Genomic DNA, 21,013 nt, shown 5'->3' with positions numbered 1-21,013 from the left:
ATAAGTGGTACAACATTCATTCTCTGTACATTTATGTTTTTAACTATAGATATAAGTGAATGCATGAAAATACATATTCTTCATTTTTACATCACCAGGTATGTCCCTGGCAGAATGTAACTTTTACTTATATTACTTATATACTTATATATATATATATATATATATATATATATATATATATATATATTTGTTATTTCCTAGACCTTGTTTATGTTTCTAAATGTTCTTGATTTTAGGTCTCTTCTGTTTTAAAATTAGTTTTCATTAATAATTTTATCTTCTTTTCTATATAATTCTCGACGTTTCGGCTTCCACTTTGGAACCATTATCAAGAGAACTGTGGAGATAGGATAGTGATCCGATTCCGTGGTCTCAATTTGCCTACTCCACGCAACGATTCATCCTTTTTTCCTGGTTGATTCCAAGGTCTCAATTTGCCTGGCTCTTGGAATTTTACTGAGGAAATGAAAACTGAAACAAAAATATGAGATTTTAAAAATAGAAAATAAAAATAATATGCTTACCGTCTTGTGATACAGCGTTTATGGTGGTATGTACATTGTTGTCAGATCTCTCCTGTATGAACTTTGTTATGTCAAATGGATCACCTTATATATTTTTTGTTTTTAGAAATCATTAGAAAATACTGATTATTTTTCATGTAAATTCTCATATTCTCTAGACCTAAATGCCATAATTTCGGAGTTATAGCTACATTTACAGTATCTCAACCAAAGTTTTCTTTAAAAATTTATGTGCTAATACAAGGTCTAGTCTCAGTAAGTTTAACGAAACTGGTGCGATAAAAAATGTTGTTTCCACGTAAGTTTTTTATAAAAGATAATTGCTAGAAACTTAATATTTTCCAAAAATTCTAAATTTTGACCTTCTGAGATCAGTACGCGCTTTTATTGTATGTATTTTCTGGAGAAGTTAATACACTTTGTTTTTGTTCCAGAGAATTTCAATCCTTTGGTGTTAGATCAGTTGCTTAATTTGTCTAGTGCAGTTTGTATATGCGCTTTTGAGTAGTCATATTTTTACCTTTTGCAAACAGTATCAGATCATCGTCATACAATCTTCCTTTGACTAACGTATAGCTTGTGTAGAAGATATCGGAGATCGCAATGAGAAAGAGGATAGAGCTTATTATCTATCCTTACTTGGAAATATCTATCTGTAAGGAAATTTTTAATAAAGTATAAAATGTTTGCTCTCTCCAATGTTGTAATTTTGAGATTTTACTGGTTTGCATTCTTGTTTATTGGTCCATCCTTTGCTTATTTCAGATTGGAGGTCTATCAGATTATCGGCTGTGCATCTGTTTTGGCGAAATCCACTTTGTTCTGGTGTTAATAAATTACGAGGCATATTTTTTAAGTAAGTACCGTTTTGCGATTCCGCTGCCGCAGCCCAAGATCGGCGTTCCGCACATGCGCGCTGGATACCTACATCTCTTGTCTACGCACTGACGCCATTACAGTCTGATTCTTAATTGTGTACGTTGTTTCCTGAGTGTTGTCTCCGAAAATCGTGAGTCCCGCCGATTGTGAAGTACGGGCTGTTATACGATTTCTTAGTGCTAAAGGCGTAAAGCCGATCGTTATTCATAGTGAGATCTGTGAAGTTTACGGACAAAACATTACGAGTGATGGAATGGTAAGGAAATGGGTGAGAGCATTTAAAGATGGCCGCACAAATGTGCATGATGAAGAACGGAGTGGGCGTTAATGAAGATTTGGTGCAGAAAATGGATGAAAAGATGAAAGAAAAGAGACGCTTTACAATTTTATCATTGTGCGACTACTTTCCTCAATATTCTCGTATTGCTTTGTATCGCATTGTGACTGAGAACTTGAAATACCGGAAATTGTGTTCACGTTGGGTTCCAAAAATGTTGACGGATTTGCACAAAATTCAACGTTTAGGAAGTGCATTGACTTTCCTTGGGCGGTACCACAATGAAGGTGAAGATTTTTTAGACCAAATTGTTACTGGTGACGAAACATGGGTGGCCTACGTCACACCAGAATCGAAACAACAATCCATGGAATGGCGACATTCATCATCACCCAAAAAAGTGAAGTTTAAGCAAACAATCTCTGCCCGGAAAATTATGTGCACAGTTTTTTGGGACAGAAAAGGAGTATTGCTAGTGGAGTTTCGGCCTCGTAATGAGACAATCAATGCAGCGTCTTATTGTGAGACATTGAACAATCTGCGTCGTGCAATCCAGAACAAAAGACGTGGCAAGTTGAGTAAGGGTATCGCTTTGCTGCATGACAATGCTCGTCCACATGTGGCTTTCACTGGGAAACTCTAGATCATCCTCCCTACAGCCCTGATCTTGCGCCCAGCGACTACCATTTGTTCCTGCACTTGAAGAAACAGCTGGACGGTCAGCGTCTTCAAGACGATAACGAAGTCAAAACAGTTGTGATACAGTGGTTAACAAGTCAGGCGGCAGAATTTTATGAGGAGGGTATTAAAAAACTGGTGCCACGTTATGACAAGTGCCTCAAATATTCACGGAAATTATTGCGATATCTTTGCACTTCTTTTTTTAATTCCAAAACGGTACTTACTTAAAAAATAAGCCTCATATTTTATTATATTACCCAGAGCAGTCTGCTATTAAACATTAGTAAAATATATTGATCGATATGAGTCTGGTTTGTTTCTCGTTATGTCGGGTTTCATAAATGGAGTTATCACGGCTTTGTGCCAGCATGAAGGGAAGACTATTAATCCAAATGTAGTTGTATAGTTTTAATAGGTAATCTTTGGTGATGACTGAGAGTTTTTGTAGGAATATTAGAGGTATTTGGTCTGGATCAGGAGCAGTCTGTTTTTGTGATCTCAGAATTTGATAAAGTCCTGTTTTGGTAAAAAGGTAATTGATGGGATTTGTTTCAGTTTCAGTAAAATCTTTTGATTATTCTTTCTTAATATCTCTTATATTCTGGATCATAATTTGAATCACTACAGCAATGTTTATATTGTGAGGCTAATGTTTCTGCTATTCACTTGGTTTTGTGATGAGGTTATTATTTATAGCTAAGAATGAGATTCTTGGTGGCTGTTTAATTCTAGACATCTTTTGGATATTTTGCCAAACTAAGGATAATAGGGATGAGAATGTTAGTGTGGACACGAATTTAGTCCATGATTCGCTTATACTCTGTTTCATAATATATCTTGCTGAGCTCTTTGTTTTTTATATCCAATCAAATTTTCTGTTATGTCGTTTAAACTAAACGAAATATTGTTTATAAAATCTGATTGTGTCTTGACAATCTTTGTCCCACCAAGGTAGTGGTTTGTTGTTTACTAGTACTTAACTATATCCTATGTGTATTTTTGCCGCTTCTATAACAGTAAATGTGAAAGTTCCTATGAGAATTTCTACGTTTGTGATTAACATGTCTTTTGTAGTGTTAATCTTAGTCTCAATTTTTTCGCTAAATTTTGCTCAATTTGCATTCCCTAGGTTCCATTTTGGTCTTAGTAAATTATTATTCTCAGAGTAATTTGATGAATATGAAATCCTTATTGGAAAATGATCGCTTCCAAATAAAAATGGTATTACATTTCAGATTAATGTGAGAGTCAAAGTGATATCTATTGCTGATTTTGTTCATGTATGTATTTCGTGCCTTTGTGAAGTTCCCTCATTCAACATGTTGAGATTTCGGCGTTTTTATGGTCAAGTATATGTATAAATTTATAAAAATAATGAAATTTCACTTACAATTATTATTGTTATATACCCATACATACTTATTATATTGTATTATGGTCAGATACATCATGAATATCAAAATAAGAATAAAATCAACTTAGAGCTTTGTTCTAATAAGATAAATTAATTATATATATATATATATATATATATATATATATATATAATATGTTGAAATTAGAACCAATTATTTATATTATCCTCATTTATTCTGATTATAAAGAAAACGAATTATATTTATGAAAAAAAACATAAATAATATGACAAGTTTCAACTAAAAATTGCTTCACATAAGCTTCCGGAGATATAAATTGCTGTGTGGCTATATTATAAGGTTATTAATTTTTTATGTACTCAAAACCGCTTGCTTCTGTTTATATTATTTTGTCAATTTTTCATCCGCATCTCAACCAATTCCATAATTATATATTTTTATAATCATAGCAACAATTTCCATAAATTAAGAAGTTGAATGTGTAACCTCATACCTGCTGTTTGCTTCATTATAGCGGATTGCATACTTATTATATATTTGTAGCAAAATGTTGTAATTCCATTACGCAATAATTTGATGCAATCAATTTGATTGATTAGAATAAACACTTGGTCATGTCTTTAGTAATTTATTAAGTTATTACAAGTCTTATATTTTCACTTATGAGACATGTTATTTAAAAGAATATCATTATAACATGCATTTATAGTTATCATACGATTATTGGCAGTTTCACAAACAATGATCTTAAAAATTTTATTTACTATACGATAGCAACATTTTTAATACCTACCTGATTTCCCCATATAATTTATGTACTAATTAGTAAAATTAATGATATCAGACTATTCTGAAAATGAATTTGTGATTTTTTAAATAATTTGAGAAAACTAATGTTTTGTAATGGTGTAAGAATGAAAAAGAAACATTCTTTAAAACTTGTGAGAAATCACACTCCCTCAGAATTGTCGATCTAGGCCACATTTTAAGTCCAAAACATTCTTAAGTTTTTAAATAGCTGTCGAAATAAAATAACCCAACCCAAAATTCTCTTTGATAAAAGTATGAAATCATTTATATACAATGTGAATTATATTTCAGTTCAATTTAAAAAGATGGATTGAATTTATTAGATAGTTATTGTAAGTTATGATTATTGTGCGTGTCACACGCCACTGAGTTGATAAGTCAACAGCAACTTCAGAAGCCAGATTCAGCTAATAAGGAATACACCAAACTTTTGCCGCTCAGAGGCTGACAAAACATGATATTTCAATTAAGAACATTTCAATAATGAGGCTGCAGATTTATAGCAGGTGACTAAGTTATTATGTCCAGAGGATGTGTAACATGCAACCGCTGAATGACTACTTGCATGATTTAATAGTTTTACCAAGTAAATTGTACTGCCTAAAATATATGTTTTTTTTATCGTTACTTATGAAAAGTATTTGTGAATACTACGGTCTCTTATCGTGAGAAATGAATATACAACTGTTGTTATGTTACAATTATTTGGGATTGTTTTACATTTTGGAATAGAATTTTCTTAATCTTGTTACCCATGAAAAGGTAAACGATCAAAATTGACCCGGATTGATGCATGTAAGCCGCTACTAGGTTTTAATATACTGTAGTACTAATGTGAATATGTCAAATCTGACGTCATAATAAAGTTATTTTTAATGATAAACTTCCTGCTATGATTTTTTATAACCGTCGACGTGGATTAAACCAATAGCAGTGTGCCGATCAACTCGTTTCCATTTTTGGTAATGAAGCACCATGTCGAGCCATCGTGTTTTCCGAATTCAATCGTGGTCACACTTCGCTACAGGATACATTTCGTGAAAGTAATCCAAAATCGACTATTGTGTCAGAAAACATCGATGCTATGCGTAAACTGATATTGCAAGATCGTCATGTAACAAACCATGATATTGAGGCATACTTGAGTATCAGCTCTATTGACATACATTCAATATTGCATTAGCATTTGGCATCAAAAAGATGTATAAAATCGTGACGGGGAAGATTCATGGATCTATGTATATGAACCCGAAACTAAACAACAATCGTCTGTGTGTCAAATCCAGCAAAATTTTTTCACACTTATAAGCAAATGTTGCCTGTTTTTTCGAAATAACTGGACATATCGCGACCGTCCCATTAGAGCAACGTAGAATGGTCAACTCTGAATGGTACACCAGCATTTGTTTACTTGTTTACCAAAAATTAGAATACTATTTAGTTAAAATAAAAACGTTTTTGAATTTTCAAAACATCGATTTGATGGGTATTCCTCTGTACAGTCCTTGTTTTAAATCGGTAATCTATACCTGAAGGACTATATATATATATATATATATATATATATATATATATATATATATATATATATATATATATATATATATTCGTAAATATCTTGAAACTTGAAACACCCTCGTATCAATTATTGTTTGTTAGCTGTTAAGATATGATACGAAAAGTTTGTCTGGCGATATTGACAATGGAAAAAAAGTTCAACGAGTTTGCTTTTACATTTTGTCTTTCCAATGGAATCACAGGTACGGAATCGTTGAAAACGTTGCAGAAGTGTTTTGAGGAGTCTACTTTATCGCAAACGCAAATGTTTGAGTGACAGAAATGCACTCAGTGAAGGTAGTGATGTCATCGAAAACTTTCTTCATTCGAATCGCCCATCCATTTCTGTTGACGGAGATTACATCGAAAAAATTAAGGAAATGGTACTAAAAAATCATCTTGTCGGTAACCATGAGATAGCCAATGCTCTCAATATCTCTTATGGATCGAATGAACCTATTCTGCTCTTGGTATGAAAAGAGTTAACGCTAGACTCGTACCAAAAGATCTGAATCTTTTGCAAAAACATCAACAAAAGAGATGCTTAATAAGGTAGAAAAGTCCTACATTCATCAAATGTATCTTTACCTGTAACGAGACTTGAGTTTATGAATATAACGTCGAAGCTGTTTGTCATTTTCTTCCACCATTAAGTGGTTTACCATGAAATGGTTCCAAATGGTGAAACAGTCAATATGAATGATGTTTAATATTGTTTGGTAAATTTATGTATAACATTAAATTTCAATAGTTTAGGTCGTTATGAATGTAGTTGAATATTCATTGGCTAGAATATAAATGACAATAAATTTTATAGGTTAGGTAGTTATAAGTGAAGTTAGTTGGTTGTTAATGGGGCTGAATTTTCCTAGAATTTGTTTTTTCAAAATCTAAAAGATAAGCATATGTTACACTAAGATTAGTTGAATCAGTTTTCTTATTAATGCATTGATCATTTTGTGCAAAATATGTTGTTTCTAAAAATAAACGTTTTTCGAAGTTTTTTTTTTCAGTTGTCAAAACTTGTCCTTCGTGATAGATATTAGTCGCTAATGAACATTTATCAGGATATAATCTGCTATCACTCTTATGAAAAGTTATCCAACTGACACAATTTAAACAAGGTATTTCATATACTATGTTAGGCAATTTATTGATTAGTGTTTTATCTTTTATTTTGGTAAAATAGATTGAATATTAAGTGTTTGAATGTACGCTCTCTTTATATTGTGTTATTTAAACATTCCAGAAAGGAGTAACTGATTTATTTATGTAAAGTTGTATAAATATATGGAAAAGAAATGTTAGAAATGACATTTGAATATGATGATTCAATGTTCGTGTCAATGTCAGATAAATTATACAAAAAGATATGGAGGATATGAGTTTTCATAAAAAAGTTTGTAAAGTATTTCAATATTTTATTCATGAAAAATTGGATTATAAATTTTGAGGACTTAATTTTTCATCTGTTTGATTAAATTAATTTTGCGTTAAGTGGGTGATATGAATGATAATTGATATGTCTTATCTAATATACAGTGCTTTTCAGATAAACGTATCCACCTTTAATAACTTTTGTAATACTGGTATTTAGAAAAAATCTAAAAACACGTCAATTTATGTTGGAAGGGGCAAGCATTATGGCTTATTTAAACTTACTGGAAAAGCCACCCCCTCATCCTTAGCAGCATCCCCTTTATTTTTTTAAATTACTTTTCATATTTTTTATGTAAAATTTGGATACTCCTCTTTGAGCTGATTGACAAAAATGTATAATACTTGTAGGTTAAAGTGGTTAGTTTATGTGATAAACAATTTTTCTTTTAAGAGCACAAATTTTACTTATTATTTACTTTCACCTTATTTGCCTGTACTAAAATGGGTTGTACAACAGTTCAAACTCTTTAATCTTTTTAACTGTGCTATTTATTATGAAGTTACAATAAGTGTTCAAAATGAGTACCATTCACTTCCATACAATGGTATAATCTATTTTGAAATGCCTCTCTGACATCGCTTAATACGGCTGGATTTAATTGTCGACATTCATTTTCTATCCTCTCTCGTAAATCATCCAGAGATTCTGGTTGGGTAGCATAAACTTTTGTTTTTAAATACCCCCATAAAAAGAAGTCTAGGGGTGTTAAATCCGGTGACCTAGGTGGCCACTCCATCATCTGCCCCCTTCTACCTATCCAACGAGCGGGGAATGTTTCGTTTAAAAATTGTCGGACAGGCATAGCATAGTGTGGGGGAGCTCCGTCTTGTTGAAATACCAGTAAATCTTCGGAAAGGTTATCATCATTTTCTATTATTGTTGTAATACGTGGGTCAACCCCTTCCCTGAGTAACTCAAGATATGATTCACCATTTAAATTTTCGTTGATGAAGAAAGGTCCGACAATGTAGTCACCTAGGATAACACACCAAACGTTTAACTTTTGGGGATGTTGTGTATGGAATTCACGCATAATATGTGGATCACTTTCAGCCCAATATCTACAATTCTGCCTACTTACTAAGCCATTTAATGACCATGAGCATTCATCAGAAAAGCAAATATTGTTTAACAATTGTGGATTGTTATTGATAATTTGCGTCATCGATTCGCAAAACTCTAGACGACGATCAAAATCATCTTCATTCAACTCGTGCACCAACTTAACTTTGTATGGGTGGTACTTGAATTTATGTAGAACTCAGAAAACTGTAGAAGATGAAACACCGATCGCTCTACTTATTGTTGACAACGATTGGGGTTGTTGAGCCTCTAAGCTGACTTGCCCTAAAATTGCCACTTGGATTGCTTCGTTATTTACGAGTCCCTCTCGCTTATGCACTTTATTGCAAACAGACCCTGTTGTGGTAAATTTCTCCATCAGTTGAATTACATACTTATGAGTTGCATGTCTTCCGTCATGTAATTCGTTAAATATTCTAGCAGCAGCTCTTGCACAATTATTATTTTGGTAGTATAAACCTACAATTTCAATTCTTTCTTGCAAAGAGTAAACCATTACAGAGAAACAAAATAAATAATGTATCAAATTACACTATCAATAGTGACTACAAATTCTAGTTGACAATGTCAAACTTTAATAAAAAGTAGAGTTTTTTGTTGTTTGGATTTTTTAAGTAGAATAAATAGCACAGTTAAAAAGATTAAAGAGTTTGAACTGTTGTACAACCCATTTTAGTACAGGCAAATAAGGTGAAAGTAAATAATAAGTAAAATTTATGCTCTTAAAAGAAAAATTGTTTATCTCATAAACTAACCACTTTAACCTACAAGTATTATACATTTTTGAAATCAGCTCAAAGAGGAGTATCAAAATTTTACATAAAAAATATGAAAAGTACTTTAAAAAAATAAAGGGGATGCTGCTAGGGGTGAGGGGGTGGCTTTTCCAGTAAGTTTAAATAAGCCATAATGCTTGCCCCTTCCAACATAAATTGACGTGTTTTTGGATTTTTTCTAAATACCAGTATTACAAAAGTTATTAAAGGTGATACTTTTATCTGAAAAGCACTGTATATAAATTAAACCTCTCAGTGTTTGGTTCACTGAAATTACAACAAAATGATTATAATTGTTATATTGAAAACTTCTTTAAAATATATAAAATTTTCAATAATATGGTATTACCACAGTTATGTTCTTTTAGGTTTAGATGTAGGTGATATCACTTTTTAATAATGTTCACTCTATTAGAATTAGTAACTAACACTCATTTTCAATACAACATATAAAAACTACCAACAAATCTTTGGGACTTCTTCTATACTAGCAGATTGTGTGGTAGATTATATTTTGGATTTTGTAATAATTTTGAATCTTTTACCATTCAAATTGTTTTTCATCAAAAAGTATGTAAATAATATAATTTCATCCATTCCAATCAATGGAATTGACAATTTTCTATTTGATTTCAATAGTTTTGATCTTCATATACAATCCACTTTAGAAAGGTATAATGCTGAAAAATTGTTTTCTTTCTTGACACCTTATTTATTAGAAACGAAAATAATGATATTTGAATTGATTGGTACAGAAACCAACAAGTTCTGGAAAATTTGTTAGATAACATTCATATCACACACCTAATTATAAAAATTGTTAATGTCAAATTTTATTTTGATAAAGACCACAATGGGTCGAAATGTCAAGTTTTCAAAACTGTTTTTAAACGAAATATTCATTACTCTACAAAAACGTTCAGTATACAAACGAATCCCGGTTATTGCTTCTAGTTGGTGACCAGAAGATAGTAAGAGCTAAGAGCTATATTTTGATAAAGACTTAAAGATGTTGTATATATGGCAAGGAAAATTGTTTTATGTTTTGATGTTTCGTTTCTGTCCTGTTTCTTAATTGATTGTAGTATATGTTTATCCATTTCTTGAATATGTTGTTTATTTTAATAAATCTGATATCGGTATTAGTCATAAAGGATATAATACGTTATCCAAATATTTAACTAAATTGAAAATTAAAAGAACAATAAACAAAAGAAGTAATATTATATATTAAGTGCCTTGTACTAATTGTGACGCTGTCTACATAGGGCAAACAATCTCAGTATCTAGAAAATAGATTAAGAGATCATCAATATGATAAAAAAAAATAGAACTGCATCAACGAACCACGAAATATCAAAAAAACATAAATTCAATTATAAATATTTAAAAATTCTTGAAACGGAATCTAATACACGAAAAAGGGAATTTTTAGAAATGGTTCACATTCATAAGAACGAAAAAGCAATAAATGATAAAAAAGACCTAAATAATTTAAGTAAAATTTATAGCTCTATTTTGTAAATTCTAGGAAAAGAAATGTAAGGACTGAAGATGATTATGTCAGCAACTGTCGTCGTGTCTAAGACCCTGCACGATAACATTGCTAAACTCTGATTACCAAAAAACCAGAAGGCTGTAATATTGAATATTTGCCACAAAGTGCGCAAGTTCATTATGTGAACCGAGCTTAATCATTTTGATCCTTTGTATTCGGGATACATAAATAATACCGGCTCTAACCTGAATAGTGCAGAAGTCTTTCGCATAATAATAATTATAATACGTTATCCAAGTATTTCACTGAATTAAAGTCTAAAATACTAAAAAACGAAAGAAGAAATCATCATCATCATCAATATATCAAGTGCATTGTGTACTAATTATGACGCTGTGTACATAGGGCAGACCTTTCAATATTTAGAAAACAGTCTAAAAGGTCATCAATACGATGAAAAAATAAAACTGCATTAATAAACTATGAAATATCAAAAAAACATAAATTCAATTATAAAGATTCAAAAATGTTTGGAACGGAATCTAATACACTAGAAAGGAAATTTTTAGAAATGGTTCACAGAAAGAAAAATCTATAAATGATAAAAAAGACCTAAACAATTTAAGTAAAATTTATAGCTCTATTTTGTAAATTGTAATAATAATTTGATTGACTAAGTACTGCTACATATTTGAGATGTAAGGACTGAGGAAAAATTAATTTTTCTTATTAGAGCAAATTTCTATTTTGATTTTATTATTATTTTGATGTTCATGATGTAGGTGACCTATTGATTAATATAATAGTCAGTGTCAATATCATATTTTGATAAAGACTGAAGTTAAGTCGAAACGTTATCAATCTTTTAAAAATTAATAAATAAGAACTATTTTTTAAACAGAAGAGACCTGAAATCAAAAGCATTTAGAAGCATATATATTTCAATTTTTTAGCTTCGTTAAAAAATTACAAATTTCAATATTTTTTCCGGTAACTAAGTTGTAGAATGTAGAATACCTCATTACAAGTTTAATACTTACAATCGATAATAATTAGTTGCATAACTTGGTACCAATGCATGAATAAACACAACCCAAGTCAAAATTTATAGCTCTATTTTGTAAATTCTAAGACAAGAAATATAAGGACTGAAGAAAAATTAATTTTTCTTATTAGAACAAATACCTATTTTGATTTTATTCTTATTTTGATGTTGATGATGTAGGTGATCCATTGATTAATATAAATACGCAAATTGTCAGTGTCAATATCATATTTTGATAAATACTTAAAGAAAAGTAGAAACGTCAAATTCTACCTTTCTTTAAAAAATCGTCTTCATAGACTGAAGGTAACCTTTACCTTCAGTCTCTTGGTTATCGAAACGCGCGTCAGTGTAATTGTTAGTGTTGGTATAGTGGTGGTGTAAACAGTATATTCAGTAGGAACACCTAGTATTTCATTTTACCATCTTATGAAACTATTTTATCCGTTTAAATTATCTCTCGTAATGTACACTCTAAAATTGACTGTTTTTAAAAAAATTGCATATTTAATTTATGATTAAAAATTATTCACCTTTTTACCAAGTAAACACTGAACGTGACGTTTAAATACTTTTGTTTAGTTTTTGTAACAAAATCAAACCTATATATATATATATATATATATATATATATATATATATATATATATATATACATATATATATATATATATATATAATGCAGTTTCGTAAACATCAAAATTACAATCTTAGTGTCTGTATTAGAAATCTAGCAGGTATGTTTAAAGGTTGGGCTTTCAGCAGTGTAGAGGGCACAGAATATATAAAGAATGTACAGTGAAAATAATGAAACGGAGAGCTAAATTTAATTAATTATGTAATTTAGAAATTTGCTCGGGCACATAAAGAAAGATACAGGCAATTACTGAAAAAAGATAAACAATGTCAGCCAACAATGTCCGAAGGTCTAAATGAGAAATTATAGAATTGTTTTAAATGTCAATGAGAGCTCACTGCGGAGTTGGCATAGATTGGGAATGGAGCAGCCTTTTGCAAAAAAGAGTTCACAAATTTGGAACATATTAACTATAATCCTAGGGTTTATAAACAACACAAGATTTTGAAATTTAATACTCAATATTGATTACGAGAAAAAAAGGAAGATTGTTGTAAGGATGTAAATTAGTTAAATAAATGGATACGTTAAGCAGCCAAAAATATTGAAATATATAAAAAAATAAATAATTCGTAAAATAGTTCCTTAACTCTACCTCAGCATATTCGAAAGCAGATATATAAGAAATTGCAAAGGACACACATATCCCAAATCTCTGAATAGTTCGTAGAAATATCATTAAAAAAATAAGAAACGTGCATATTTAGCCACTTCAACCGTCACCAATAGCATCAACACTGAAATTCCCAGAAAGAATGTAATAGAATTCAATATTCATTTTTTTTTCTAGTGAAATTATAATTAATATCCTACTCGATATTCAGAGTAAAATCGATATGATTTCGGTATTATTGAGTTCCCTTCAATGTATTATATCATTAGAGAAAGTAACCATTTCTAGCATTTACTATAAACTAGGTCATCCTCATTGTTTATAATTCCCACTTGATTTTTTGATAAAATCCGTCTAATTTCAGATGAAAATAGAAATAAAACAAAAAATTGTGGATAAATTTATTCGAATAAATCAAAAGGTCACCCATAATTATGAACTTTCTATGATTTTATTAATTATGTAGTTTCAAACAGGGACGTTAAAATTTATCTTCTCTCTTACACTCAATCTATTCATAAATAACTATTAAAACAAAGCTTTCGAAGAAATAAAAAAGCAAAAGAAAACCCTAGGGGTGTGAAAGAAAATAAATTCATAGTACAAGCTGTTGCGACACTCACAAATTAACGTAAGGACTTTTGACTCAATGACTTGTACAACGTAGGGTAAGGGAGTAAAAGATCTACTGTTTTAAAGAATAATCAAGTAACATGCCCCTACTGAAAAAATCAGACTTGCAAATTGCCCCCTTCACAGCCCGTAAAGACATTAACTTCTTATACACTTTGGTCTGCTCCAAAATCAGCCGATACTGTCAGGGGCGGTTTTAACATTCTCTGAAAAATTTTGAAGTAGAATTTTATAAGAATAATTATTTTCCTTAATAAAATAATAAAACATTTAGATTTTGTGGGAACTTTCTGAACAATAATATATTTATTAATTTTTTTTGAGTTTGAGCTCTCTTCCAATATTTATGTAGAAAAAGATAGCAATTTGATGGCGGTTGACTTTTTGTCAATATTGTCGTCTTAGTAGCTCTAAATTGCAAGGAGAAAAGTTTAATACGTTGGCCTGTTCCTATCTTTTCGGATATTCTTAGAGCAATCTATTCATTTGCCATTCAGAAGCTCTAATTTAGCGCCATCCTCAATTTCAATTAAAAACTATCAGATATTTCTAGCCCTCGTTTCCTATAATATGTAATACAATTTAGTTCAAATGAAATGTGATTTTCATCACGCTAGAATAATATTTTTACCTTTAATCTTGATATTTTTCAAATATTATTGCTTCGAAAATAATGTTCGCAGTTCCTTCAGGGAAAAAACTCTATCTCTTCCGACGAACGTATCGTAATTGATTGATTTTTATAAACGACAGACGATACACAATGTTTTTGAATAATTAATATTATAAACATTATTACGGTTCATTATATTTCCCAATGGGAGAGAGAGAGAGAGATGTCGATAGTTAAAAAGAGGAAAATTCGCTTTTCATTCTTGTTCTACAACCAATCACTTCAAATTGCCTCGAATTACTGTTGTTACCTTATACTACATCCATCTTAACACGATCTATCTTTCTCTACAATTAACTCTTCATAATTTTATCTTATTCTCCATTTGGTTCCTTTCTTCAATAGTTGACTTTTGTTTTGACTTTATTCATATTCATGTTTGAATTCAATGTTTATGCAGCTTTGGATACTACTAATTTTTCATTAAGGTAATAAACGGGCTACTGTATATTTGCATCTTTTCTTTCATTTCGTTTTGATATGTCCGGATCATTACTCGCCAACATTAATATGCCACTACCATATATTACTGTATATGCAAGACATTGGGCTTAGACTACTCCTGTAGCGATGGTCTCTTTTAAAATGCCTGGCACGCAATTATTTCGAAGGAAAATTACGAAAAACCTTTCGATGAAGCACATTTTCAGCATTTTTTCTTCGATTTTACGCTACTAATTTCTTTTCACCTGACGTTACTTATAAAATTCCAGTTTCAACAAACTTCCTACACTCTTATTGCTTGTTGCTTTAAAAAGTATTGGGAAAAATGAGAAAATTATATTAGCTTAATGCGTTGAAAAACAGCTAAAGAAAAATTTTGATACTTTTGTGTTCAATAACAAAAATATAAATGACTTGGATTCAAATAGCAACTAACAGCAAAAGTTGTTAATTGGAAAGGAAAACATAATTTGCGTTAAGATGATGATAACAGCAGATAATCCGTTCTTACTTATCTCTATCTTCAATTTACTTCCGTGGTTATTTGTATTCTATTAAAGAATCTACAGATATTGCTAGATTTTGAAGTTCTTCTCATTATAAGTCGGTATACTTCCTCATTCCTTTTAATGCTTGGATCCTCAATCTACTGGTGCGTTGGAGTTACTGAAATTTTTATCGTATTTGCTTGAACGATTGTCAACATGCTTCCACATGATTTTTGAAGGGTACTTAATTGTAAATCGACCGCTTTCTATACTATACCGAGGGTACTAGTCTGTTTCAGTGAATAAAACCTGACTTTCCAGTATCTGTTGGAGACGTTACGTTTTTGGACGGATAATTATTTTATTAAAAAACACGAAATCATTTGCTGACTTATTTGTGACTTGAAGGCAGTTGAAAAGTTTTGATGGAACTGGAGAAATATGTAAACAAGTATGGGAAACACAAAAGATTAGGAAACAAGGGAAAAAATATTCCACGTACACAAAAAAGGGGAGCAAACAAATTGCGATGATTGTAGACAATATGATTTATAGTTTATATGACGATTTTAGAAACAGGAGAAAAAAAATTTGATAGATGGGCAATTCTAGGAAAGAGAAGAGAGAGAAAAATTCTGTCTGACATTTATAGATCGGTAAGCGGCATTATAAACAGAGAACAAATCGGGACATAGATATCAACAAAAATAGTGAAAATAATAAATGCTCATGTGAAACAGTTAATTTTAAAATAAAATTTAGAACCAGCTAGACACAATTATTTGATAAAGCAATTGACATAGCTATACTTAAGGATTCAAGGAAATACAGAAATTAATAAATATACGGAATACAGGAACTGCAAGAATGAAAATGGAAATAAACAAGACGAATTTATGATAATAAATTAATGAAACAAAAAATAATATTCAATGAATAGAACGATATAAGTATAATAACAGAAAATTGGACAATTAGAAAAAATGTATAGGAAAATAAATTTAGAAAGAATAAGAAACGAACACATGGTCAAGAAAACTATAGGAGGTAAACCAAAGAAAAAGCAAAAAGGAAGACAATGTATTAACCAGATAAAGTTAATGAGATAAAATCAAAGAAAAACTTTTGCATAAATGGTAGTATTTTCCAAGGACAGATAAGTATTGAACAAATACGTGGAAGAAGACACAGAGTCCCATTGTGACGTCCAAGAAGGCAAGAAGAAAAAGAACATGGAACAAAATGAATTTCTTTTATATGTAGCAAATTTGAATGAACGAAGGTTAAACCGCTGTAAAATATACAAGCGTCAATGAAAAATTTCATGAAATATTGAAATCAAGTTAAGAAAACATAAAAACACGAAAATTCCATCCAGCACAAATGTGAAATAAACGCTATATGATTAGTATAGGAGCAAGTACCATAAACATAGTTTAGAAAAAGATTCTTGAATATTACAAAGTGGATAACATGATCGAGTGGAGCTGATGCCAAACAAACTGTGGAAAATAGACATTTTTGTCAGAATGATATTTTATTTTATACACAAAGTAAACTTCAGGCTCTTACTGCCGACTTTAATCTGGTATTGAGATACAAGGTTTGTCCCAAAAATATCATAACTACCTTCTTATCTTCGTGTTCAATCTTCCGAGGAACATTTGGTCATGGGCATAGGATTTGCATCATGAATATGTTCCGAGGGGTATATGAACCTTAAAGAATACTTTGTGGAAGTATTGAGGAGACTATGTGATTCAGTCAAAATAAAAACTTTGAACAAGTGGCGATTGACCTACCAACAATGCACTACCTTATTCATAGAACCTAGTGCAGCTATATTTAACGAGAATCAAGTAGTACAGCTTTGCCAGCCTATGAAAAGTTCCAATGTAGCATTCTGCGACTTTTCACTCTTTCTCAGATTAAAAATGCCGTCTTAAAGTACACTGATGACAAAGAAACTAATGCAAACAAAGCACCAAAGCACTGAAAACAATTCCGAGAACTTACTGGAAACGATGTTATCTAATCAAACGGGGACTACTTTGTTGGATGTCAGTCAACGGATGATAAACTATAACACCAATGCTTGATAATATTGAAATAAACTTCTTTGTGAAATATTGTCTAGCTTACTTAAGTAAGTACAATACGGTACTTTTACAGGGTATTTATAATTTGTATCTATAATTTCATTACAGTTGCTTCGTTCTGTTGAATTTAATTCAGTATTCTAGAAAATTCATTCCAAACAAATGAATATATACAATGTTATTATATAAGATGTTTAAGGTCAAAGACCTTAAAAGTTATTGTACTACTGACTGATGTGATGTCCTTTGATGTTTACATGTATAAGAGAGGTCATAAGTGAAGGCTTCGGGCACTTTTCTCATGCATTTTATACCTAAAAACGCGTAATGTGGTTTACTTGACAAGTGTCTATTTGGTTTGATTTTTAATTAAGAGACTTCAAATAAACTCAAAATTAAGAAGATCAGTAAATAAATGGAATTAATTTCAAGTATTTACTTATTTGTGACTTTCAATATATGCATGCAATCAATCAACTTACAACGGTAAAAATACATTCTGAAACAGTGATCACTTCATGTACTTTTACGTTAGTGGACTGATTAATGTTATAATTTATTCTTAAGAAATGAATTAGTTGTTATTGACTATCATAATATATTTTTTGTGGGATTTAAATTAATATGTGGACAATATTGTTCAATCTTTCGGAAATATATTGGTATTCAGTTCCTTCCCTTCTACTTTTATTTAGTATTGTTTGTATGAATTTATCTATCTATCTTACTCTTTTTTCATATATAATTCCTCTTGACATATGACATATGTCATCAAATTTATTTTTTTCCACGTTTTTGATAATCTTCTGATTCTAGATAACTATTTTATTTTGTGCCCTTTCAATATTAGATTTGATTTGGGTATACCATCGTGTGCCTCAAGTTTTTGGTTATAATACTAATTAATATCCCGTATTTTTTGATGGAAAGTGATATAGATTATTCGCTATGGAAACATATTATCAAAAGTTATTGTTATCTATTGATATCCACCAGGATACCTACTGTGTTTTGAAAGTTCAAGTTGATATTATTATGATATTGTTATGTTTTTATGCATTTATTTCATAGTCTAATGGATTTATTTATCTCCAGTTCACTCAAATCAAACTTCTTGTCGAGTAGTTATATGCTAGAAAGTTTTTTCTCAGCTCGATTTCAAAATGTATACTGAATTTTGTCATAATTATATTACCTTTTAAACATCGCAATATTCTATATTAGTTTAAACGTTTTATATTTTAATAAGACTTAATTTCACATATATTTATTTAAAGTGACGCTACTGCTATATATTCAATCTCGACAATTCTCATAAGAGTAATCTTGACTTTGTTGGACCATGTAAGGGTAATGCACTTACTCTTTTTCAAGTTTACACACTGAATGTTCAAATATTTAGACATCTGGTCACCGACTCATGAAAATAGAATATTTTTTATGGTTTCTGTGGTGTTCTTCTCTTATCTAATTACGACAATGCCATTGGCGATTATTTTCATATTCCGCTAGACTTTTTTTTAAATTTAATAGATGCGGTATTTGATTGTTTTATTATATTGATTGGTTATGGTCGATGTAATAACTGTACAGTTTTATTTTTATCATTTAAGGTACAAACGTTGATATTATTATTGTATCGAGAGGGCGTCAAAATCACCACCAAAAAACCAACTGAAAAATAATTGGATACATTCCAAAGGAGACAAGATAGTCGATACGCTTTTCTATATGAGTAACAATGAAGCTGCTTTTCTGCTTCCAATAATATTATGAGAAAGACTTATGCACTACTGAGCGTAAGGACGGTATCACATTATGAACTTGCGCACTGTGTAGCAAGTATTCAATATCACAGCCTTCTGGATGTGGTTTCTACTGGGATTCGTTGAGAACGTTGTGGGTGTTCGGTATGGCTCATCGAGAAGGACTGAACTGACTCCCTATCAACCATCACGATGTCAGGTCTGTTATCCGTCACCTGTCAATTGGTGATATTAGAACTATCGTAGTTATGATATTCTAGCACCTTCTGCGGTTGGTCCTTGTAGGTTGTTCCGTTTTCCATTGCCTGTACGATATCTCCATTGAGCAGTTGCACGTTTCCGTTCATGAAAATGTCTTTCTCGATATGTAGGGTCTTGTATATAGACAGTCCAAACACCATATGTATATAATCGTAGAATCGATTTGTTATATCAAGTACTTGATTTGACGCTCATTTGCTGCGTATAGCTTGATGTCATCAATGTCGAGAAGATGAGAGACGGTACAGATGATGATCTCTTCTACAACCTCTCCGTTCCTCCCCAAGATGTTATTTTCCTCGACATGCCTATAAATTTTGTTATTTTCTGTCTTTACTAGGTTGTGCATTAGCGGGCACGATTAAGACATTTTCTCGAGCTTGTTTATCAAGACAATGTCAGTTCTATTATATTTCATGGTTTTGTTGGCGATTATTTTGTCCCAGCATAGAGCACAATTATTTGTTTCTACATTGCTCTTGATTTGGCTGTGGTATTTTGCTAATTAGTTGCATGTAATTTTTGACTATTGGTTATGCCAGGACAGATAAGCACTTTCAGAAAGGGTAGAAAATCCGGTTGTGATATGTTCTATAGTTCCTGTTTTGTAACACGTCTTGCTCATATAGTATATGTTCTGTTTGAGGTCGTCTCTGTCATAGTTTCTGGTTCGAAAAACTCGGTCCTGAGCAGAGATTAGGTACCCCTCAGTTCCAGGAAACAACTGACCTTTCCTTAACCACATAAACGAACCATGATATCTTTCTATAGGTGTGCATGATATTTCCCATGCAGGACTGCTTCCTGCACCGTAACTTGAGGAATAGTTTGCTCTTCTCTTTCCTGGTTGACTCCAGCATTTTTAAAATTCAATCGAATGCAACCATCATCCGCTGTTACAATAATTTCAATTAATTAGAATTTTTTGTTACGGCATCGTTTGGAGATTACTGCCCTCTTCTTGTCTTGTAAGGTAAAGACTTTCCACTACTGGCTTACGACGGTGCATTTTGAACTTTGTTAGTGTGTTAAGCTTATTGAGGTCTACGTCTGAACATTTTAGTACTCCGGAAGAGTAGGAAAGGACGGGGTTCGCCCGTGTATTGATATCGTCCATTAAATATGATATTCGAGCATCCTCATAAGTCTGTAGTTACAAGTATTGAAATTTAGAAGTGCAAATAAAAAATTGAAGTTTATTAGCAACCAATATTATTATAATTAATTTCATAATAAATCATAAGTTTATTATTTTATTTTTTATTATTTTTCAATCATATTCAAGTTGCCAATGTCAAAAATATGACCTTAGCTCAAATTATAAGTATCTTTTTTATAATATCGAAAAATTGTTATCAAAAAAATTTATTTAGGATTTTTAACTATATAAATAATGTTTGTTTCTAATGTTCACTTTTTTATTTAATAATCTTACAAAAAGAAAGCCTT

The 21,013-nt window shown here is 31.0% G+C and overlaps 1 long non-coding RNA gene across 1 annotated transcript in view; it reads right to left on the bottom strand.

Moving 5' to 3' along the window:
- Positions 1 to 245: 245 nt before the first annotated feature.
- LOC130451107 (uncharacterized) overlaps positions 246 to 21,013 on the bottom strand; it is a 48,947-nt gene continuing 28,179 nt past the window's right edge. The window contains exon 3 of the long non-coding RNA XR_008910671.1: positions 246 to 474. This is a non-coding gene — a long non-coding RNA (uncharacterized LOC130451107). The remainder of the gene's footprint in view (positions 475 to 21,013) is intronic.

This window comes from Diorhabda sublineata, chromosome X (assembly GCF_026230105.1).
Source record: "Diorhabda sublineata isolate icDioSubl1.1 chromosome X, icDioSubl1.1, whole genome shotgun sequence".
Classification (NCBI taxonomy): domain Eukaryota; kingdom Metazoa; phylum Arthropoda; class Insecta; order Coleoptera; family Chrysomelidae; genus Diorhabda; species Diorhabda sublineata.
This window is presented reverse-complemented; position numbering and strand designations above follow the sequence as displayed.